The 24,863-nt window shown below is 36.5% G+C and overlaps 1 protein-coding gene across 3 annotated transcripts in view; it reads right to left on the bottom strand.

Annotated features, from left to right (window-relative positions):
- LOC142322041 (RYamide receptor-like) overlaps window positions 1-24,863 on the bottom strand; it is a 591,685-nt gene that overhangs the window by 350,911 nt on the left and 215,911 nt on the right. Inside the window, exons 3-4 of one of the 3 annotated variants that reach the window (XM_075360647.1) lie at window positions 5,708-5,774; window positions 4,309-4,521 (exon numbers count right to left, since the gene is read on the bottom strand). The exons of the other annotated variants lie outside the window; for them this stretch is intronic. The gene's annotated coding sequence lies outside the window, so the exon portion shown is untranslated. The remainder of the gene's footprint in view (window positions 1-4,308; window positions 4,522-5,707; window positions 5,775-24,863) is intronic. 3 annotated transcript variants of the gene reach the window in all.

Raw genomic sequence — 24,863 nt, 5'->3', positions numbered from 1 at the left:
ATTTATAATTTTTTAAATTCATTAAATTCATACCAATTATAGTTCAACCAGAAATCTGAATAATTTATTGCTGTAACGCATCTAAAATTGTCAATGGTGATTTTCATGAATGAATTAGTCTCATCACCAGAATATTCAAGCCGACATCTCTGGATGCGCATACGCACTAGAATAGAAATGTTTGATTTATTTATGTATTATGATGATTAATAAAATAGTTTTATAATTAAAACAGATCTGTATAAACAATGACATACAGCTACATAAATCTGCATTTTAAACCAACAAATCACTTTGGTATGTTATTGATATTTTTATTCAAAATCATTGCGATAACAAAACCAAGGGTATAATTTGAAAATCAAAATCTGCTAAATTTGTAATTATTGTTATGAAATTATATAAATGATAGAAATTCTATAGTAAATTTTGAAAATTTCCTACTAGGTAATTTTCACGTATGATATATCACTTTACTTTTGAAGCGCAAATATAATTTAACTGGTAATCTAAAGAATGTAAAAAGTAAAGAATATATAATTTTAAATATTATCACAAGACAAATAGTTTTAATTATTATTATTACAAGATTTATAAAATACATAATTTTAAAGACTAAATATATTTGATCTTATTGAAACAAGATAGTGCTTTCTAAATGACACCTCTATAAGTATATCTAAAACAGTACCTGCATGTTTTTTCTTAAAATATATTTTTTTTATAAGCGATATATAAATTTAAACGGCGGACGAGTCACCTGAGCGTAAAGCCATACCAACTGATGGTAATCGCTCGGAAAGCAGGGTCAGATCGCATTATGCTTATTTCAAGCTCTCGCAACACCGTCCTTTATGCAAACTTTTGTAATAAAGGTTTTTCTTCCGAATTCATAACTGAAAAATATTTTATTACAAAATTAAAATTAATACAGTTATACTTATGTTTATTTAAAATACTATTAATTACAAAGTAGTAGACTACAAAATTCTACACAATTAACAATCCATGAGAGTAGATGACGTGTGGATGTACTAACACCGCATTCGAAATTATTTATAAACTACCAGTATTATTTGTAAAATATTTTTCTATGCGTATCACTTGCTAAATAATCAAACCACTCGTTTGAATTAATACTAATGAAATATATTTTAACCGAATTTAAATGCCTTCGGTTAACTAAAATGGATAAAATATTAACAAATATTTCGTTCGAAAACAGCTTAAATAAAGTATTGTCTTCCTCGGCGAATAGATGTTTTTTCAATGGGTTCATGCAGACATCACCATTTACCACGTTTTTAATGATAAAATTGAAAAATATCTTTTAAAGCAACTGAAACATCTAGAAGGATCAGGATCCTTTCTAAATTCATATCTGTATGCGCGTTAACTCTGTAACGCAATTTACTATGATCTAATATTAACAGATGTTTAATTCGTCATCTAATAATATTTTCAATTTAATTTTCACTACTGCAAAGCACTAGTAATAAGCAAAACACTAATAATAAGTAGCAAAACACTAGTGATAAGGGCTTCTTGTAGCCGATAAGATGGTATTTCGATTTAAAATAAACCATAGTAGACTGAAAGGAAAGAAATAGGCGCTGTTCAAATTTTACGTTTAATAATTCTTCAAAAATAATATAATTTTTATACCATGGCACTTTCAAATAGATTGCTTAATTCCAAAATCGTGACTTTATGCCCGTACGCAATCGTATTAATTTCAGATTGCTATTCTTTTATCGTAATAATTACATATTGTCAATTTATAAATCGTAACTGTCAGAATAATACGTTTTCTAGATCGAAAAATGTTCATCTTATGATAAAACGTAGACGCGATTTCTTCTAAACAGGCTTTATAATCCGCTCAGTAAATTCGATTTTTACATCATTTTCTTAACGCCTTTTGCTTTTTTTCAGTTTTCAAGTTTCTGTCCTAAATGTGTTAAGTTTAGCTCTTAAACCGATAAATTCTACAATCGGCACGCTTTTACCTTCATCCTTGAATTTATCAAGAACCTTTTTATTTTTGAGCAAATGACAAGACTGATTTATCGCGAAATCTGATGTGTAAAGATATCGAATAAAATTTTCGTTTTGTATATGGCGATAAAAATCAAAATTTTCAATTTCAAAGAAGCCTTGTCTGTATCCATGTATAATAATTTTACGTGCGAGTTATATTTAGTTTTCATAGCGTCGTAGTAAAACTGATAAATTTTTTTTTAGCTTAAATCTAAACCGGCTAGGCCTAGGTAAATTGGTTTATAAAAATATATTTTCTCTTTAGAGCACTGTACAGTGCGTAAAGATTCATCATAAATTATCCTGCCTACGATCGCAGGTTACATATAAAAGTATGGAAAGACGGTATGGGCATGAAACCAATTGTAAGTTGGTTAGTTTTCTTACATTTTCCTTGCATTTTTCAAACTCTGCATCATTTTCATTAATTTATAAAGAATCTTTTTCAAACTCGTTCGAAGCAGCTTGCCTGTTAGCCGTATTTAGATCCATATAGGGTTTCAGCCATCGCGCTTGTTCAAAGTGGAGAATTCTGAGAATTTTAATGATTATACACCGTGGCCTGTTTCAAATCTTCATGACAGATATAATTTTTCTTCATCTCTAACGTAGATAGTAACTTGCATTGTTTGGAAAAGGTTGTGGTTTATTTTCTAGGAGAAACGGCAACTCGTAGTGGTCTAAATAGTGGACTCTCCGGATATTCAACATCGACCTCGAAGATGAACGCTATCTGGGATTCGATAGGAATACTACACACGTCTTTTAGATTATCTTTTATATCATGACAGACCTACATAAAATTTTTGAACGGTAAATACCTAGTTATAGCCCAGCCGTATAAGTTGTTGGCGTATGGTACATCCGAGGAGAGAGAGTTAAAACCGCCTTGATAAGAAAGACTTGTTTCTCATCGTCTAAAGCGATCGTTTACAGAAACGTCATTTTTCTTTTCAAAACGAGTTAGTTCGCGTAATAATGAAGAAAAATTCAACATACTAAAAAGGTACTGGTACTGGTACAGGTACTGGATTGTCCTACATCTTTTATCTACGGACAATATTAGTAAATATTATCAGAATACCATCGATAAACATCAATGTCCACCTGCTCCCTTTATCTTCAAAAGCGTCTTCCTCATAAAGGATACGCCAAACAGCGTCATAAACAAAATTCGACTTCGGTATCTACGTTGAACGCTTCTACATTGTTTTAAAACAGATATCTTTGGTCTAATTCAGTAACTCCTTACTGTATTAGGATATTAAATTTAATCAAGCCTACCACTGTTATCGCTTCGAATAGTAATTCAATCATTTCACTTTTTAAATTCTTTAAAAAATTCGAAATATCTTTTGTATTACTTTTACTGTTTTTATAATAAGTTTGGAAATTACATGCAAACGGGGATTTCTATCAATTAAAATCGGTCCGTTCTTCTTACTTGAGAAAATCGGATACACTTACATGTATTTGAATTTGCCATGTCTAAAAACCGAAAAGAATTTAAATTGATCATATTACTATTACTATTACTATTATATTTGTCTACTAAGACAACCAGAAGCGGATTACTCAGAAAATGGCTTCACTCTTGCTATCTTCCTACGACTCTTTTGGAGCCTTCATCATTTTTTACTTTTTCGATGGCCTTTAGTATCAGGTCATCGATTATAACAAGAGCTGCACTTCCTTTAATAACGACGAAGACGGAACGGTTGAGATCCTTTCCATACCGTTCTTTACAATTTTTACTTCACAATTTTAAGTAATTCTACTTTCATTAAGTAATCACTAACGGTTTGGGGCGTTGTTAGATCAACCTGGGTTTCTTCTAACTAATGCCGTATGTACTACTCATATGATAGAGGAATATATTTTTCGTTATCGTCGTCAAGTACGAACTCTTTCGAGGTCCGTTTGCGTTTACATTATTGACCACAGTCTTTCTAAATCGTCTTCGTCGAATTTTTTATCACCGCAAACGGGATGTGTATTACGTTATCTATGAGGAATGATATTGAGCTTTCATTGATAATCCCCATCTGGTTGTCATCTAGCGGAGTAGAAAAAAGCCAGTTCGAATTAATCGTTTTGAAAGCCGACCTTAGCAAATTAAGAACCAAATTCATATTATAAGATATATTTCTTTTGTCGACCCTTGCAAACGCTTCTTCCAACTCGTTCATGCAAAGTAGCCCCAGGGACTTGAATTTTATTAGGATGTCAATCAAGTTAAATTTGTTGCTCTCGTCAACGACAACTGACCTGGCCGTTAACGGAGCCTCTTCAATAAATTTATGACGTGAAGCTACTACTGCAGACTGATGGCTAGGACTGATCCACGAGGTCGAAGGAATTTGACCACTATCAACGAACACAGTGTGAGGTGGTGCCTCTACCGAAGAATTGGTGGCGGTCGCCGTAACGTCTTCAAAAATTTTCATCGACATGTAAATCAAAAAGCTGTTGCTGGGCCACCTGCAACAGATAGGGTTTTATTATTTCAATAATATTTTTTTAATTTTTTTTTAGAAATAAGAATAATAAATCCTATTTCTGCAAAGGTTTTTCCTGTCGTTAATTCAAAATTGCAGAATTTATTGCCCTCACGATACACGCCGCAATAATAGTAGTATCAATAAACCGGTTACTTGGTGATACGGCATAACTACTATTTAGCAATTTATTTATCAATTTGTGAGCTCTATGCACGATTTCCTCCAGTCTATGAGTTATAATCTGCATCTGAGACGCAATACGATAAACAAACTCGTGCGGCGTAATAGACGCTACTCGCCAGTGCAGTGCATCTAGCACTCGCACCTCCAGCTTGCGAATTTTTTCGCTGTAATATGCGTCTATCGTATATTCGACTAGTTCTTTGATCGGTGTAGGATAACTTAAAAATATTTAGAGGAAATTAACAAACAAATATATACTAACAGCTATAATTGATAGTCTCTAATATTTTTTGTAAATCTTACACGATCAAAATTTATCATCGGTAATAAAATACCGAATGGTGTTGCCATTCAAGAATTTACATTTGAAGCATCCACCACGCTATTAATTTACGTTTCTCATCATAAATAATTTCTGGTAGAACTTTGTATCCTAACTAGGCAGTCTTTTTAATAATAATACCCTATCACTAATTAAATTTTTATCAGCTAACCCCTTGGCTTGTTCCACCTTTAAAAGCAATATTTTTTAAAGTTATGTACTGTTTAACTTATATTTTAAACGCAATTTTACTTGGTAAATAACACATTGAATAATTCTTTTAATTATGCGATTAAATAACAAAACTTATAAATATGCAATAACAACAGCGATCTTTTGTATCGCTTTTAAAATATAAATTGAGATCTAATATGTATTGAAATAAACTAAATTATTAGTATTATTATTTTTTTTTTAAATATTTATCAGATATTTACTTTTGATCAGATATATAAATGTAATAGCACCCGATTTAAAATCAGTAGGGTATATATTTTTAATAAATATCCTGGAAAAGAAAAATAATATTTAGCTCTCTAGTACTTAATAATCTTTTAAAATACATAACAATAAATAAACGAATAAAAATATATATTTAAATCTAATAATATAGTGTGTTAGTATTCGTATTTAAAAAAATAATTTTTAAACAAATACTCACTTATAATCAGATATATTTTCTCAAAGACTGCTATTAACTGACTAATATTTTACTGGCATGGATATTCCTGAAAAAAGAACAATAATATTTATTTTATTATTTCTTACATTTAATAATTAACTAGAATTAAAAAATAAAAACAGTTCATATTTAACTATTAATAATGGCAAATATTCATTCAGTTTCATTTTATTTTTTGTAACTATTAAAGTAAGAATTAAGAAATGCACACAGCGCATATATGATTTTAATACAAGTTTATTTACTAATATGTTATTTTTTAAACGAAACAGAATTAAATGAACACAAATAATTTATTATGTTTAAAACATAAGCTATACAAATATAATTTAAACAGATCTCAATTTAACTATATGGATATAAATTTAAAATAGAAAATTAAATAAATATACATACGTAAGCGTGCGTGAAATTTGGAACATGTCGCATTTCGCCCAGCGACGACGGATGATCTAAAATTTGTCCTACTCTTTCATATAATATTACCGCATTTTTCTATAAACATAAAAACTATTATGGCTGTAATACACATTTAAACGAATCCATTTCCTCTTCTATCAATATTAGTTTTATTCTCTAATATAATAAACTAGACTTAAACAAAAACGATATTATTCCGTAAATTCTACAACTGTATATAATAATTGCAGGAATTAAAAAAAAAAGAAGAATGTTATTTTAAAGTGAGTAAATATTTATATATTTTAGAAGTACATATTATTATTATTGCTGGAATTAAAGAAAACACGAAATTATTTAATTATTCTAAATCTTATGTTTAATGTATATCTTTTGGGAATATTACAATTACACATATAATTATCGCTAGAATTACACAAACACAATATTATTTTATATTTAGTTAAAAAAAAATTGTTTCGCTCACCTGTATAATGAAGACGAAGATAACGATGAGAAAGATAAAGGAGCAGCGAGTAACACAGTATACGCTGGCACAGTAAGAACGCAATAACTACGTGGGAAAATTTGGCGGACTTTTATATAAAACCGTTGACCTTGTCATTGAGATAACTTTCAAATGAGCTAGTTAAAAAGTATGACGCAAATGAATTAATTATCTGCAGATAACTTTCACACTGTTAAAAAGTATGACGCAAATGAATTAATTATCTGCAGGTAACTTTCACAGTGGTAAACAAAGTTTACGGAAAGTCGGCAAACATGAGACAATTTTTTGTCATGTCAGAGGAGGGGAATTTATTATTTTTTGAACGTAAAGGGAGGGAGAAGTTTTCTTTTTGACGTCAGAAGAGGGGGATATTTTTATGTCAGAGGATGGGGAATTTTTTGTGACGTCAGAGGTGGGTCAATTTTTTTGTGTGACGTTAGAGGAGTGTAAATTGTTTTGTGACGTTAGAGGAGGGGTGTGACGTCATAATTATTTTTACCTTTGACCTTCTCCCAGAATCGGTGTGACCTTTTGACCTTGTACCAGAGTCGGTATAAGTATTCTACTAGTAATATAATGTTTATTTTTATTATTTATAGTAATAATATGCCTATTGCACTATTTATATAAAAGATTATTGTTTGTGCCTGTTTAATATTTGAACATAATAGTTAAAATACTGCTTGGTTCATAGGTTTTAGTTCAAAGAGAATCACTCTATTATACATGACTCTAGCGGTTATTATTAAACTTCTGTAGACTAAATTATAGTACAATAAGCTACCAACTACAATACAATGACAAACCAAATTTTATGTCCAGCATTATGTCAGCTACTTTGAATAAATTTCTTCCATTCTTAATTATGAGGTAATGCTGCGTTTTTCTTTGAATACCGACAAATCCTATGTTTATAAATTATACATTAATCATCTATTATAATATTTATAATATAATGTTATGTTACATTCATTAAAATTTCTTTACTTTTTAACTCTTAATTTTTTAAAACTTATTCATATTCTACCGTATTTCATATCAGTTGATAACACTCAGAACACTCAAATTAGAACATTTAAATTAATGAGAACAGCCGATTGCTATTACCAGTGCTTTAGTATCAAGGAACTTAAGCATACATTTAATCCTATATAATTATACATGTCCCAGTTAAGTTGTAAACGTAATTTATTTAGTATTTATAACTTGGAATATTTTTATTAAAATTTTTATTTTTAATTTTGTAACTTACTGTTTTTTTTATAATTCTGTGTGAAAACAAAAACATTTTTAATTATTTTACCATATACTTCTACGTCTTTTCGTGAAGATTATACTTTAATCTAAACGATGTATATACATATATAATTGATTTTAATGTGATTTTTATCAGTTTATTAATTAACTGTTGTATTTATTTTTTCTGTTGCAGAATTGTTGAAATAAAAAATGTTGTATTTCTTATTTTGCAGAATAAGAAAAGTTTTCTGTATTATTTATTAATTAGTAATTTTGGTGATATTTATGTAAGTTATTATGGTTGAAATTTTATTTATTTTTATTTTTACTGAACTGTGATTTTTTTTGATTTTTTCCATCTTGAACAATTAATTTTTATCTATCTTTTGTATTACATAATTGTTACTAATACGGGCCATAGCGTCTGCGTTATATATTTCTTCGATTATATTATAATAATTTTTTTAATTTTTTTTTCCATTTTGACTATAAAATATTTCCTCTGAAGGACTTTGTATGAATTTTCCTTTCTTTTTCTCTGCTATATTATCTTCGTGTAAATGTTATATTCTTTAATAATTTCATAATCTGGTTTAATTTGAATGATTATGACTGATTGAAATGAATGATTTAATAAATAATAAAATTCTAGACATTTGGATTTTATTGAAACATTTTTATTATATGCTGTTACTTTTAGGTCATTATTTACTTTAATTTTATCCATTCTTTTCAATACCGATCAGTTGAAATCTATTTTTAAAACCATTTCTATTTTATAATTTAAATAATGAATAACAAAAAAAAAATCAATCACTAATCTAGAAATTTTTACGATTATAATGATATCAAATTATTATTTATTATAATGAATAGCTTTAAAATTCTATTACGTAAACTCTTTATATTCTTCTCTAATAAGCAAAGTTCAACTTGAAGGGGATAACCGCCCACTGTACCTTACAACTTACTGTTTGAGAACAAATACATAAATTTCTAACAGATTAGTTAAATATATTTTATAAAAACGGCCTGACGTACATGAGCCATTCAAACTACTTACCATAAAATATAAAAAAAACACTCAATGGAATGACTTTTAAAAAGAGAGAAAAATTTTGTAGTAAATCAATAGATTATTTGTTATACATTTATAACGTTAAAAAATATACCGTTAAAAAATAATCAATGTAACCGTATTTTTACATTATGTTTATATTATGCTGAAAAAAATTAATTTTATAAAGAGTGGTATACTCGCATTTACTACAATTAACAATTAGGTTACGTCTTAAACACTACTATGTTTTACAAAATCATTGCGTTGACAAAGGTTTGTTATGGACAAAAAAAAATTATAACTTATAACTTCGTTATAAGTTAGATTTATATTCTATATTCAAGTGTTATTTTTCATTAATTGAAAATTAATAAATTGAAATCATATATTATTTTATAATAAAATTAAAAATTATGTGAAATTTAAAACAATATGAAAACATGGAATTTATCATGAACGAAAGAAATTAAATAATAAGTAATATTATATTTAAAACTTAGTGTTTTTAATAATATTAAAATAAATTTTGCACAATACATAATTAAATAACAAGTAACAAAATAGTATTTATTTTATGACGTCGGTGGAAAATCTAGTAATTTATTTATCAAGATATTGTTTTAAGGACGGCGAATTCATATAAACACTTTGATTTACCAAACGCCGGCTTGACAGTTGGCTTTATAGAAAAAACTTTGAAATGTATGCACTAGTAAGTGCATACATTTCATACGCACATGTACAATTCTTATCGGTTATTACAAAATAAATACAAATACATATTCATTCGTATGTGAATTATACAAATTGAACAAAGGAGTGAATGTAAGCAAAAACAACCTAAGCCGTTCCTGAATGTGATATAATAGTAAAATGAAGCTATATAAAGAAGAGTTATTTCAAATACATTCATTTTCGTATGTCTACTATGAACGTTACATTAAAACAGAATTACAAATTTTCTTTTGTGTCAGTGATTTCAAAGATAATTAAGATCACTTAAAATTAAAATTTTTAAACAATTATGTCAACAACTGACCAAACTATGTTTTGTTTTGTTTTTCATTAAATACTATTAAAATCAGCAAACATAAAGCTGTACTTGACAACATATTATTTACGTCAGAGTTTGTATAGATACAAATTATGTTTTTTTTTGATAGTTTTAATGTTAGTTTTGAATGCTGAATTAATATATAATTTGCTCGTGTAATAATTTAATATGCTTACACGACATATTATATTTAAACTAGGAAATTAATAATTAAAATGTACAGATAAGCAGAGCACAAATAATATATCTCAATATTTATGGATTAATGAATGCAGATGAGTTAATAATACTGCTTGCAAATGTATGGAAAAACGAATACCCAAACTCAATTCATTTTTCGAGGACAATAGAGTGGACGGAATTCTTTAACAATCATCAAATAATGAAAATTGAAAATAATTATTAATTAACTTAGGATTGATCTGTTAAATAAATAAACATGTAACTATATTATTTATTCTCAAAATGGTATTAATTTAGTAGGCGACTACCGCTATAGTTAGTTAGTTCTTAGATGGTGCCACTGAAACGCTATATTGAAATAAGAAAATAAATAATTTTTTTTCTCAACAACCAGTATATTTACAATTGCCTCCTTAAGTGAAACCATCAGCAAGTTGCTTGACAAGAAGCACATGATAAGGGGTTCTTAAGGAACTCCCATAATAAGTAGTTCATAATAATAGTTATCAGTAATCTTAAAGTCTATTAGAAAAAAATATTTCTGCCAACACTTCATAGTCCACAAAAACAAAATTTATTAATAAATAAAAAATAAAGATAAACAAAAATAATATCACTAGATTTGGCGTTGTCATTCAACAAATTGTCATACAGCAGCCTCCTCCTAAGTCAAACACATGGGGACGTTTCAACCTTCGGACGTACCTTCTGTTATCAAGCAGACTGATTGCTAAGTGGTTGACGTGATTTTCAAGTCGTTGCTGGTACTTAATACTGCGCTGTCTCACAACCTCGCGAACCGTCGGAAGCTCTAGATATTCGTGAATTTCATCAATCCGTGTGTACCATGGTGCAATTGTTCTCGTTACTTTGTTTTAGAATCGTTGTATGATATCTATATTACTATTACTTGCTGTTCCCCACAATTCTACACCATAATTTATTTATAAGGATAACCTTATAAATCAGTACTTTATTGGATAGCGTGAGGCGTGAGTTTCTCCGTAGCAGCCAATACAGTTCCCTATACTTCGTGTTTAGTTATTTTCTTTTCATCCTCACGTGATACTTCCGGTCAAACGCCAATCTAGGTGAAGTCCTTGGTACCGCACACTCTCTGTTTGAGGATCAAGATACCATCCAAGTACACACTGGGGCAGTCACCCTTTCGCCTGGCGAATGTGACATGTTTTGATTTATCCTGACTAACTTTAATCCTCCATTTTTACTGCCATGCGCAGACAAGGTCTAATGCCATTTGTAGTTCCCGCAAGGCTAGTTCAGCTTCTTCGTTAACGGCTAGGATAGCAGTGTCATCGTAAAACGTGGCTACGATGCAATCTTCCAAGGCTGGAAGGTCCGATATGAATATGAAATATAAAACAGGAGCTAGTACAGAGCCTGAGGGACACCCGACCTAATTTAAAAAAAATTTCATAACATCTTACATTATCCATTACATGTTATCCGAGAGAAACGTCCCTAAACATAATCCCTTAAGACAAGGTAATAGGGTTGAGGAAGTTTGGATTTTAATTTAAAAAGCAAACCAGGCAACCATACCTTACCAAAGGCCTACTGGATGTCTAAGAATGCCGCCGAGCAGAATTTCATTTCCTCCAGACATCCACTGATAACCCTGATGACTCTATGGAATTGTTTGATGATAGAGTGGCCGTGCCTGAACCCAAAATAAATAAAATTGTAAATATAATCTAACCAAATTTAACCTACAATCGCTTCACTCGCTAGTCAACATTAGCGACCGTAGGTTAAATTTGGTTAGATTACATTCATAATTTTATTTATTTATTTTCTTATTTAAATATATCGTATCAGTGGCGCCATCAAGAACTACAGCGGTAGATCGCCTACTGCAATTCCATAATATATATATATTATGGAATTAATAGAAATAAGAGAGAATAAAAAAAGTTATTCTGCACTTTATAAATCTTAACTGTAAATTCACGTATTATACTTAAAAGTACAGCAGGTGTTAGAGAGATTGAGCGTAATAAAAAAATCTATTACGCTCTTATTAATTCATTAGTGTCAAATATTACTATTTGTAATATTTTATTAAAAACGGAAGAAAATGTAGAACCATGTAAAAATTATTAGTTCAGTGGCATCTACAAATTCCAAATTGAATTTTAACCTAAATTTTTTAAATAAAATATTTAATCAAGTTCCAGAAAAAGAAAATATTTCATTCTAAGACTTATGATCAAATAACATATATGAATTAACAAAAAAAAATCATTACTATAATTCTAACTAACTTTAAACTTTAAAATAACTTTTAAATTCTAACTTTTAAATAAACTGTAACTTTAAATAAAATGATAATTTACTGTTAAATGATTGTCAGTTTCTGGCATTCTTCAAGCTTTGGGTAGTCATTGTGAATACGTTAAGTAAATAGCCTATTATTATAGGACTATTGTGCTACTTTTAAAATAATTTTATTTTTTAATTGATTTTCTTGTCAGTGATTTTATTTTACAGCAAGTGTAGATTAAGAAGTGTAAATTAAGTTTAATTTTAATTTTTAAATTTTTCTTCCTTATTTTCCTCAATGGAAGGAAAAATAAGGCCTCCTCCACCCCGTTCTCCCACCACGGAACTGTCCGACGGTGGAGAGGAAAGCGGGTCTGGCGCTAGGAAGCGCCAGAAACGCCGGGACTCCGCGCCTCCTATGGAGGCGGAGCCCGTAGCGGGCTGTAGCAAGGCTGCAGCAGCCGCCAACTCGCAGGCTGATGATGGGGCCCCATCACAGCCTGCTACCGTCAGGCGGGAGAAAATCCCGCCGATAATGCTGGACTGCCCGAAAGAGTGGCCAGCATTGGCGAGGGACATAAAGTCGAGGATTGGGGGGCGCCTGGTGGCTAAAAGCACCGGGCTCTCGATAAGGCTGCAGCTGGGCAGCGAGGCGGATTACCGGGCGGTGCAGAGTTTTCTGCACTCGAAGGGAATCGCCTTTCACTCCTTTCAGCTCCCGAAGGACAGGGAGCTGAAGGTGGTTATACGGGGGATCCCCTATGGGGCTGCCCCGGAGGAAGTAAGGGAGGAACTGACCTCCCTTGGCTATGAGGTGGTTTCGGTTAAGAAGCTCCTCACAAGGGACGGTCGGGAAACCCCGACCTGCCTAGTGGCCCTTAAGAGGACCCCTTTGGCCCGGGCCATTTATGACCTTGACAGTATTTTTTACTGCAAGGTCGCAGTGACTGCATTTGTGTCACGAGGGGGGCCACCCCAGTGCCACAGATGCCAGAAATTTGGACACTCGTCCAATTACTGCCAGAGGGCCCAGCAATGCGTAAAGTGTGGTGGAAACCACGACACTTCTGCCTGCGTCAAGCCGCGTGAGGAACCAGCCTCATGCGTCAACTGTAAGGGGCCACATCCGGCCAATTACAGGGGCTGCCCCTATTATAAGGAGCAGACAAACAAAGTCAAGGGACTTAAAAAGCCCGCGACTTTGGACGGCCGCAGCTGGGCCCGTGTTGCCGGTGGGGGAAAAACAGTCCCCAAACCGGAGGTGCCGGCACCCGTGGCCAAAGCGGTCGTGAAAAAAGGGGAGGTAACCTCCCCAACACCCGCCAAGCCAAAACCGGCGGCAACCACCAAGAAGGTGGTAAAACAAAAGGCGGCGACAAAGCCGGCCCCGGCGAAGAAGGCCAAGCCTTCCTCGACGGGAAAGGCAAAGCCGGCCCCGGCGAAGAAGGCCAAGCCTTCCTCGACGGGAAAGGCAAAGCCTGCTCCGGCTGGGAAGGCCAAGCAGGCTGTTAAAAACACCGCGGCCCCTGTGGCCCCGCGCCCCACCAAAAGGGCGGCCGCGCCAAAAGGCACCCCCAGCGGCAATCCGAAACCGGCTACCCCGTTGGAGACCACTGGCATGGACTTCCTGTCGCAGATGACAGTGAAGGATATCCTGCCAGATATCATGATGGTTTTGCCACGCCTGCTCCAGGCAAAATCTCTCAAGGACTGTATTCAGTCCTTAATAGAGTGCCTCATGGCTGTACTGTCAAGGTATGGTTAGGCCCACCCTCAGACTCTTGCAGTGGAACGCCAACTCAGTAGTAGGCCGGACGGAGGAACTATGCCGTCTGGCCGAGGATCTACTGATAGACGTGATACTGTTGTCTGAGACGTGCTTGAACCCAAACAAGCAACTGACCCTTCGGAACTATTTTACATATAGGACGGATAGGCCAGTTCGACCCGGATCTCGCACCTCTGGTGGAACTGCGGTTTTAGTCCACAGACGCCACATGCATACGCGCGTTGTTCTTCATACAAACGTGATGGAGCAAACGTGTGTGCATGTGGAGCATCTGGGCACGGTGTATCGGCTGGTTTCGGCTTATAGCAAGCCGAACGACGCGGTAACCGGCGCAGATCTGGATGCCGTGCTGGAAAATTGGGATGGGCCCGTGATACTCATGGGCGACCTCAATGCCAAACACGTGTCATGGAACAGCATTCTGACAAATCCGAATGGCAGATTGCTGTACGAAAGGGCGAGAGCCCGCCGCTTGGTCGTCGTAGGCCCTGAGGTGCCCACGTTCGTGCATCGCTCAGGCAGATCTAGGCCTGACGTGCTGGATATCACAGTCATGAAGGGGGGTACCCTCCCATTCATGATTGAAACGATAGAAGACCTCAGCTCGGACCATTCCCCTGTCCTGTTGGAACTAGGTCAGGCAGGGGGTGGCCGAGATCCCCCGCCTATACCCCGAAGGTCAGTCAACTGGAAAAGGTTCTACGAGACCCTCCAGCGGGAGTACAGGCCGGTAAATCCTGAGCTCCTGAACACCCCGGAGGAAATCGACGACACTGTCGGGCGCGTCACGTCGTCAATGACCGAGGCCCTGGCAGGCAGCTCATCGGCCAAAACTCGAGCAGTTGTTCGAAACGACCTCCCTCCTCATATCTCCGAAGCCATAACGGAGAAACGACGACTGAGGAGGAGATATCGAATCACCCTGTCCCCCGCTGATAAGCGGGCCTTTTATAATCAAACGGACAGGGTAAAACAACTGCTGACAAGCCATCGAGAGGATTCGTGGAACGAATACCTCGCCTCGGTCTCTGACGACATCTCCTCGGTGTTCAGGTTGAACAGGAGACTGCGAGAAGGGAAGAAGCCTCGCCATCCGGTTGTGGGGCAGCGAGGTTTTCTTGCATACTCGGAGGCGGAGAGGGCCGAGGTATTCGCCGATACCTTGGAGGAGCAGTTCACTCCAAACCCCCCTCCCTCCCCGAACGACGAGCACACAACCGAGGTGGAATCCTTTCTTGTAGATTATTTCTCACAGGTGGAGGACGCCCCTCTAGAGATTGACCAAGTCACTGAAGCGGAAGTTTCCGCAGCCATTAAGGCCACAAGCCCCGACAAGGCCCCGGGTGTCGACGGGATCAGCGCCCGTGCATTCCGGAACATACCGGCCTCCGTGATTACAGCAATTTCGGTGATATTCACGTCCATTTTGTACGTTGGATATTTCCCGAATTGTTGGAAAACGGCCAAAGTCGTATGTTTACCCAAACCGGGGAAAAGTTTACTTTTCCCACGGAATTATAGGCCAATCTCCCTGTTACCGGTATTGTCTAAGTTGTTCGAGAGGATTTTTCTCGAAAAACTGAGGCGATACATGGAGGGAGAAGTGCGGCCCGAGCAATTTGGGTTCAGGGAGGGTCACTCAACCACCCTCCAACTGGTAAAAATAATAGACGACCTTGTCGGAGGCCTGAACAGAAAACGGGTGACTGCAGCCGTTTTTCTGGATGTGGCCAAGGCCTTTGACAAAGTTTGGCATAGCGGGCTGCTTTATAAGCTAGCGCGATCGGCGATCCCGTACCGCTATGTCAGACTGATGCGGTCATATCTGCTAGACCGACATTTTGTCGTGCGCGTAGGGGAAACGATTTCCTCTACCAGAGAAATAGCCGCTGGGGTTCCCCAAGGAGCAGTACTTTCCCCGTTCTTGTACACTTTGTACGTGAACGATATGCCGCTGTCGGAAGGGGTCAAAACGGCCCTTTACGCAGACGACACGGCATATTTCTACGAATCCGCAAATGTGGATTACGCGGTCCGGAGGCTCCAAAGGCAGCTGGACTTAGTGGAACCGTGGCTCGACATGTGGAGAATCAGGGTCAACGGTGAAAAATCGGTGGCCGTGATGTTCACATGCAAGACACGTAAACCGACCAGAGAGCTGGAAATCTCAGGGGAGAAAATCCCTTTTGAGAAAACAGTTAAGTACCTGGGGGTGGTGTTGGACAGGCGGCTTACCTTCGGCGAACATGTAAATTATGCGACCCGGAGGGCTAAGGCCGCCAGAGCCTCGCTATACCCAGTGCTGAACAGTGCCAGCCCGTACCCACTGGCAACTAAGCTCCTCATTTTTCGGCTGTACGTACTGCCGATTCTAACATATGCTTACCCGGCATGGGGGGCAGTGTTGAGCTCCTCGCTTCAAAAGAAGATCGAGGCCGTCCAAAACATCGCGTTGCGGACGATCTTTGGAGCTCCGTGGTTCGTCAGGAACGCCACTCTCCGATCTGATGCGAGATTTCAATCCGTGTCCGAGGTGGGGGTGGCGCAGGCGCGCAGACTGTTCGGGAGAGCGGCTGTGTCCGAACACAGTCATCTTCGGGACATCTGCCGAGAGGACCCAACTCCGACAGTTGTAAGGAAGCGGCCTCACGCCGTACTGGACGAACCACCGTGATGGTGCGGTGCGGTAGCCGAAAATCGACAAACCAGGCTTAGGGGCCTCCATATCGCATGAGCCATAAACGGAATAGTGCGTCAGACGCGTTTCCGGGGTCGCGAGTGAAAAGTTTTCGCAAGTTATATAGTTTGAAGACGTCAAACACGGTAAGTCGCGCATAAAACAAAAACGCGGTCTAAATTTAAAAAAAAAACTTACAGTAAGACAAAATATCCCAGCAATTGCGACTCCTCCGGAAAAGGGGACGCATTGCTCTCTCCTTATAGCTAGTGCCCCGTTGTGGCGTATTCCTGCTAGCCTATTAAAGAGTTAGCACCGAAAGGACTTCAGTGGACGGTCTGAAGGGGAATTACGTCGGGAGGACAGGCTTTATAAGCCTAGCCTTCCGCGGTCGGCCCATGAAATGGGTTCGATAACGCTGGTTTAACAACGGATTGGAATGCAATTAAATCCGTCTTAAATTCACTAAAATAATAATAGACAAAACTTGAAAAATTAGATCCGAGATTAAAAAATAACCCTTTTAAAAACAAGCCCGATTAGAATGATCCAGCAGCAAGGGACTCTGTCCAGGTTCTGCGATAAAGTAGGGAGTAATAGACTCCTGCCAACTTTGCATTCCATTCAAGCTTTGCATAACAGTTTATTTATTGATTAAATGTAGTAACTTTCATGGTAGGCGTAAAGTCCTCATTTAGTTTTCTGTAAAATTTTATATATTTACTGAATCGCTGGAATTTAAATTAATAGAAATTGACGAACACAGTCAAATATGTTTGGCTTTAATCATATCTTTCCGTTATGTCATTCATCCCTGAAACTCCACGTATACGTTCTACACATACGCATCCCATTTGTACAGTTAGATGTTCTACTACAGTTATAAACACATTTTCCTGTCAATATAATCACATTTTCCATCTCAATAAATACTTTTGTATATGGTTTTCCCAACGACATAGTTTTCTTTTCACTACATACTTTTGGATAACCAGTGCATTTTTCCAGTTTATCATTAATGTTATTACTATTTCTAAGGAAGTTTAACCTAAAATACAGCAAAGTAAATAAAATATAATTAATCCAGTCATCAATGAAAAGTCTATTAAGACTTACTTGAACGAACAACAGCTATTATTATTTTTCTCTCAATTATTAATTCACTTCTAACAAAGCTACGATCTTTAACTTCTGCTTACTCAGATTTTTACATATTACTTTTTTGTATAATATATTTCATTATTATTGTTTGGTTTATAGAATTGCTGTTTATAAATTTTATATGTAAGTATAGTAGTATATATGAATATATATAATTATATTTTATAATATAATAATTAGTTGACTAAAGCCATTATTGTACATTAAGGTTACATAAGTCTTAAAGGGATTATTTTTATGTTTTAAAGTTCCTTTAAGTCACGTGATTGTTATTTTGTAGCCAATAAGGTCAGTACTCAGTCACATATATTAATCATAATTTATATGGCGTTGGTTTCTTTTCAGAATCTGTTAAAATTAAAAAGTTATGACATTTTTGTAAGTTTTAAATTTAAAAAGTTTATTTAAAAATCTGCAGATAATGAAAGTGATTTTGTGGATTTCATAAATTTCTACTGCGATCCTACTTTCGCTAACTTATATAATTTTTTTCGTTACTAAAAAGTTAGATTTTCCCCATTTTGGAGTCATTACTAAAATTGATATTTATAGTTTTTATGTATTTTAATAAACCTTACGTTAGTGTATTTGGACCAACTGGATAGCTTACACCTTTATTGTATAATGATTATTACAAAATGTTAATTTTGACGGCCAATTTGAGATGAACCCGATGGCCGATTACGGACGTTCTTGTATTTTTGTAATCCTCTAACGATGCTTAATCCGAATATGAAATCAAAATCTAAGGTAAAAAGTGTTCACACACACACACATATTGAATTCAATAACGAACTACTCGTTCGTTGAAATTTTTTTGTGATTTTTATTCATAAGAATATTAAACGGTTATCCCTTCTACTCACTGTTTTTTGGCGGGGACATTTTTTCCGGTTAGTTTTCTTAAGATTATTTGTATCTAATAAGTCGCTCTGGGTTATTGTGTGTTTCAGACTGATTTTCTGGTGAGTTTTTTTGGTTTCGGATATTGGATATTGTGATTTACTGTTTTTGGACGTGTTGCGTTATTTTTTCGAATTTTGGATTACGGATTGTTTGGTTTTTTATGATTATTACAATATAAATCAATAAAACAGGTTGTAATAAAAACGTGACGTCACTGTAACGTAACTCTGAGCAAAGATTTGGTAAACAACCACACTTCGTTGTAGACTAGGCTGTTCGGCGGGAACAGCTGTGTTTGAGGTTAAACTAACTGTGTCCCCCAGTTGGTGCGTAGTTGGCTTCCCGCGCTCGGCTGCTCAGCTGGATGGTTTCCCAACTAGCTTTTGCCGCAGGTTTGTTTACGTTTGGATAAAGGTGTTTTTTCAAGATAAAAAAGAAAATTCCGGAACCCCCTCGAAATTGCCAATGGGTGTCGTTTTCAAGGGATTTTTTAACACTAACAAGATATTTTTGACCTAGCATAATCGGGTTTCGAAATAAATGAAAGAACAGCCCTTCAGAACTAGAAGTAGCATGGCACGCTCTCCGGTTGGAAGCGAGGACCATAGACGAGATAGAAGAGCCAGTATGCAAGAAACTGGACCCTCTTCTACAGAGATAGAGAAAAGAGACATTGTAGAACCGATGGAAGTACCTTCTTTGCGAGTACCGAAGAGAAAAGTTGAAGTGATAGAAAACAGCAGTGATGGTGATCTATCCGAAGGCTGACATGGATCACTTATTGGAAGAGATCCACAAAATGATGATGATTATTCAACGACTGCCAATACGAAACGCGAAAAAGAATATGCTTATCGTATTTTAGACAAAGCTACAGACGTAGAAGTCACAATGCGATCGTTATATGAATTATCCCTACCGAAGTTCACTACCAAACGAAGGTTAGACAAGAATCAGAGGATAAGAACGACAAGCTAGGACCATGATCCGTGAAAAGGTGGAACGTGTACTTGATTTCGGCGAAATTGGTGACGAAATTTACCCAGAGCTAAAAGATATTATGGGCACCCGATGGCCAAGAGACATATTTAAAAAGGTTAAAGTTTTGTGGGGCTTTCCCAAAGAAGATGTACTAGGGGTTAGAGTATTCCTGACCACAGATGAACTCTGCTCATACACGCGAACTATCCGAGAACTTGCTCCAGGGATTGTAGGAAGACTTGATGCTGGGTACAAGATTCTAAGTGGCACCGAATTCAGAGACACTAAAACCACCGACATTTTCTATCCGAAAGATGAGACAGAGATAATTTTACCACCTTTGTAATGGTTATTGATGAAATGAATGAAGGTCTAACGCGACAAGTCACAAGAGTGCTTCATCGAATAAGAAACGCAGAGAAAGGTAAACTATTGTTTTACAGATACCCGAGACAAGTTCGGCAAAATAGTGGAACATTGGACCCGAATAATTGACGCAACAGAAACTAAATGGACACTCTTTATTACTGATCAAGAACCGAAAAAAAGGGTTTCACAAGGACTATCAATTGCCGTCGATTGTGACCATAAAGAAAGAAGGAATGACTTACGTAGACTTATTGAAACGGGTCAAAGGCAATATTGGCGAAAATTTGGCTGCGGGTATCTTATCTGAAACAAATCTGAAACTTTGGAGTTACGGATCATCGACTTGCCAGCAAAAAGAGAAGACGTTAAGAGACGACTAGGTTTTAAAGTTGCAGATGCTGTGGTGGAAGATAGGCCATATGAAGCAGAATGATAGTTTTACACGTGAAAGATTTATTTCTTCGCCACTGCTGAAGAAACACCACGGGGAATAAAAAAGAAATAGGATATGACATCCCGATCAGAGTCTCTTCAATGTGACCCGCGCTCGGCCCAACACAAAAATCGACGGTCCTATTCCGGGCACAAGATGCCAACCTCCTAGACGATAAATGCAGAATTAAAGTAGGCTGGCATTCTTGCCGTATCGAGGTTTGATCTGATGAAGTGAAATGTTATAAACGCTGGGGCTGGGGACATATGTCCCCAGGGACATATAATTGGCTTACACCAATTCCTTGGTGTAAGCCCAACCGCACTGCCCTATGCTTCAACTGTGGTGGTGCAGGACACACGGCGATACAGTGCATAGAGCCCCAAAAATTCTTAGAATGCGGCAAGGTGGGAAACCGGACCGCAGGCCGGGCATGTAAAACACCTAGATCATGAAGTGCCTTCAAATTAACGTGTACAAAATGACAACTGCCCACGACCTTGCGTGGAAAGATGCAATAGAACGAGACATTGATTTCATTCTACTCGCTGAACCGAACATTAGGTCGATTGCTTCCAGCGACTGGAAAATAGATGAATCAGGTGACACTGCTATTAAGAACGTTTCCAACCACTTAGCGATTCTGGACTCAATCCCGTAGAGACTTAACTTCAGTATATCTGACACATGTTTATATGACACTGTGTTATTGATGGATATATTTCGCCTAACTGTGAAGAAAAAAAGATATGAAGAATTTCTATTCGATCGTGAAGAAATGATAAGAACGGCGAGAAAACCGATAATATTGGCGGGCGATTTTAATGCCGAATCCCTTGAGTTTGGAGGAACAAGATTATATGGAAATACTTAATCTACCAATGGTCCGGACATTTGTTGGCTGAGGATGCGGCTCAACAATTGATATAACTGCGGTTTCTACCCACAATGGGGAAACTTTGAAACAACGGAGAAACGAAAGACCCATTGCGTACAGAATTTGGAGCAAAGTTAACGCTACGGAAGAACTGTCGCCGGCCCAGTACGTTTCATAAAGGGAAAATCGACGGTTGACGCTTTAAGAAGAGTGGTGAAATGGGCGAACACATGCAGGACAGGTACCTGGAGAACCAGAAAGATTCCCTTGATGGTCTTCCTGGACGTCCACAATGCCAATGCTTTTAATAGTCTACCATGGTTGGTGGCGGCTAATGAGTTGGCGGACAGAAAAAAAAATTATTTGAGAGCAGTGATATATGTGACTTCCTACATGGACGTGAACTGCTCACCACAACGGAGGATGGTAACGTTAGATTCCGAATGCAAGGTGGGGTGCCTCAAGGGTCCGTACTGAGCCCCCTCCTTTGGAACCTTATATTTGATGGGATTTTGAAGCTGGGGTTCTCGGAGGGGTATCTTTGATTGCTTATGCGAACAACCTAGCACTGCTAGTGTCAGAACGTGAAGAAGAAAACGTCAAATACAGAGCAAATAGAGCGATTAAACAGGTGAGCAGATGGCTCCAATCCAAAGGACTAAGTCTGGAACCCAAGAAACACAGCTTCTCATGATGGTAGGGAAACGTAATATCAAACCCATACACGTTAGATTTGATGGTTATCAGGTTGCAACGATGCCATGCATCAAACATCTGGGGATTTGGTTCCAACAATCAGGAAAATTTAACAAACACCTTGAGATGGTCAGGGGTAAGGCAGAGAAAATTATAAACTCTTTAGGACGCTTAATGGAAAACACATGGAGGCCAAAGACCTCGAAAAGAAGACTGATCCTCACAGCAGTGACATTCATTATATTGTATGCTACTCCGGCTTGTTTTCGGCTTTTAATATTAAGAACAAAATTAGTCTAAACTCCCTACAATGAAGAATGAATTTGAAAATTTCATCATCTTATAGAACTGTTTCTACAGATAATGCAGAGGTACTTGCGGGGGTACCACCTATTCACTTCCAGGCCCGGAGAAGAAAGCGAGTCTAAGGAAGCATGAACAAGAAAGACGCTACCGGATTGTTATATCAAGAATGGCAGGAAGAGTGGAATACGACCCGTACAAGTTCCTGGATGCGAAGGTTAATCCCTAGATTTATACTACACTGGAGAGGAAACATGTGGAGGTGGATACTACATCTCTCAGTTCCTCTCCATCCATGGGGAATTTGGTGACCTGAATAAGCTTAGAAAGAGAGAATTCGTTAACTGTGTCTATTGCGGAAGTGAATAGTCCTCACAACACACGATATTTGAATGTGTCAAATGGAAAGAACACAGATAGAGAGAGAGAGCTCGAGTCTTGGATGTCACTCCAGATACAACAGTAGCATTTAGGCTTAATGGTCAACAAGAATGGAGGATAGTTGAAAGCCTAAAAGAGATAGGTTGTAAGGAATGGATCAGAGACTTTAATGTCGACTTTTAATAAAAAAAAGGGAGATAAAAAGACCGAGATCCTGCCGCTAGGTGGGATCCGGGAATGATATAGTCGGGCCCGGTTCCTCCCCGCCTGGCGGTTTGAGGCAGGCGTAGAGGTAAATAATATCAAGTGTACAGACCGAGTCCCGGTTGCTGGGGAGGGATCCTGTAAGGACATAGTTGGGCCCGTTTCACTCCTCTCCAGTTATTTGAGGCAGGCGAACCGAAGAATCATAAGATCGAGACCGGCGAACCGACCTGCCGTGCCGGATGTATTGCCGAAGGCGGGAAGGCTCGTTTGAGTTAAAGGACACTCTTCTGGGTTGAGCTAAACTTAATTACAGATCCAGCCCAGGAGAGCATGGAAAAAGTTTTATCTAATTTATTTTAAAAGGAAAAGCTGCATATTTAAATCACTCAACCATTTTTGAATAAACGTAAAAAGCGGAAATTTACCAGCTTATTCCAACAAGGAAATCAGGTAAAGTAAACAATAGTGTTTAACTAGCCCTAAGAAGATTAAAGTAAAAACACTTTGAAAGGGGGGACACAAGTGAAAGAGCGATAACTTGAAAACTTTCCTCAAAACCGTCTGTTGGTAAAGAAGGGTGCATGCTGATCAATGTGAGAGGTAGAAAGTAGAAATTCAGGACAGCTTAACATTTATAAGTCAAACATTTTCTTGAAATATATTTTTGTTTTCCCTTTTCATCACAGTAGAAGATGATTTTTAAGGGCGGATTTCATAGTTCCCTGTATTGTCTATGCTATTGTGTTGAACGGTAAAAAGGTTTGGATATGAAAGTAATTTTAACATTTGTAACATTATTTTAATTTTTAAAACTATTCAAAAAAGGCTATTTCTCAATCGTTTTCCAAGTGGAAAAATTCTTATTATAATAATTAATGAGTGTATTTATTTTGTCGTAATATACCACGCAATTTATAAGGGCACTAAGGCACTGAAAATAATAAACTTCAGTAATGTAATGAGTTTCCACTATCAATTGCTATAACTTGCCTAAAGGCATATAGCGAATTGTAGAATATGTCTCGTCTCATGAAGTAAGTAGATGGTTGAGTTCCTTCTCACAATTTAGAATCAAATTGCGAATTAAATGAAATTCTATAAAGCTGAAAGTCAGATGGACGAATACTACGATGATATTCAAGCATAGAAAGTAACGTAAATGCGGAGGAAAATCCACACACGATTTACAGTAAGCGTAGAGAATATAACACAATAATGATTAAGGCTGACCGAGGATCCCATTATAAAATCGTAGAAAATTAGCAGATGAAGGTTAGTACTACAAGGATGCCACGAATGAATGGTGGGGAAGAAACAGGGTGTGGGCAAACAAAACAGGAATTAAGCATCTTTGTGTGATTATTCAGTACGCTATCGAAAAGAAGGATGACAAAGGACAAGCATGGACTTCGTAATTACAGTGAATATTTCCGACACGTTGAAGAGAATATAAATATTCTGCACAGATATCAACTATGAAATTCCATAGAAATTGTTAATGAATTTCCCTTTACACAATTCTTCAAAGAATTGAATAGAAAAAAAAATAGTTTTGTTTCTCCAATTTACATTAATCATTTGAATGACAAAACAAATGATACTTATTAAATAACCATTTATATATTC

The sequence above is a fragment of the Lycorma delicatula genome, chromosome 3 (assembly GCF_047948215.1).
Source record: "Lycorma delicatula isolate Av1 chromosome 3, ASM4794821v1, whole genome shotgun sequence".
NCBI lineage: Eukaryota > Metazoa > Arthropoda > Insecta > Hemiptera > Fulgoridae > Lycorma > Lycorma delicatula.
This window is presented reverse-complemented; position numbering and strand designations above follow the sequence as displayed.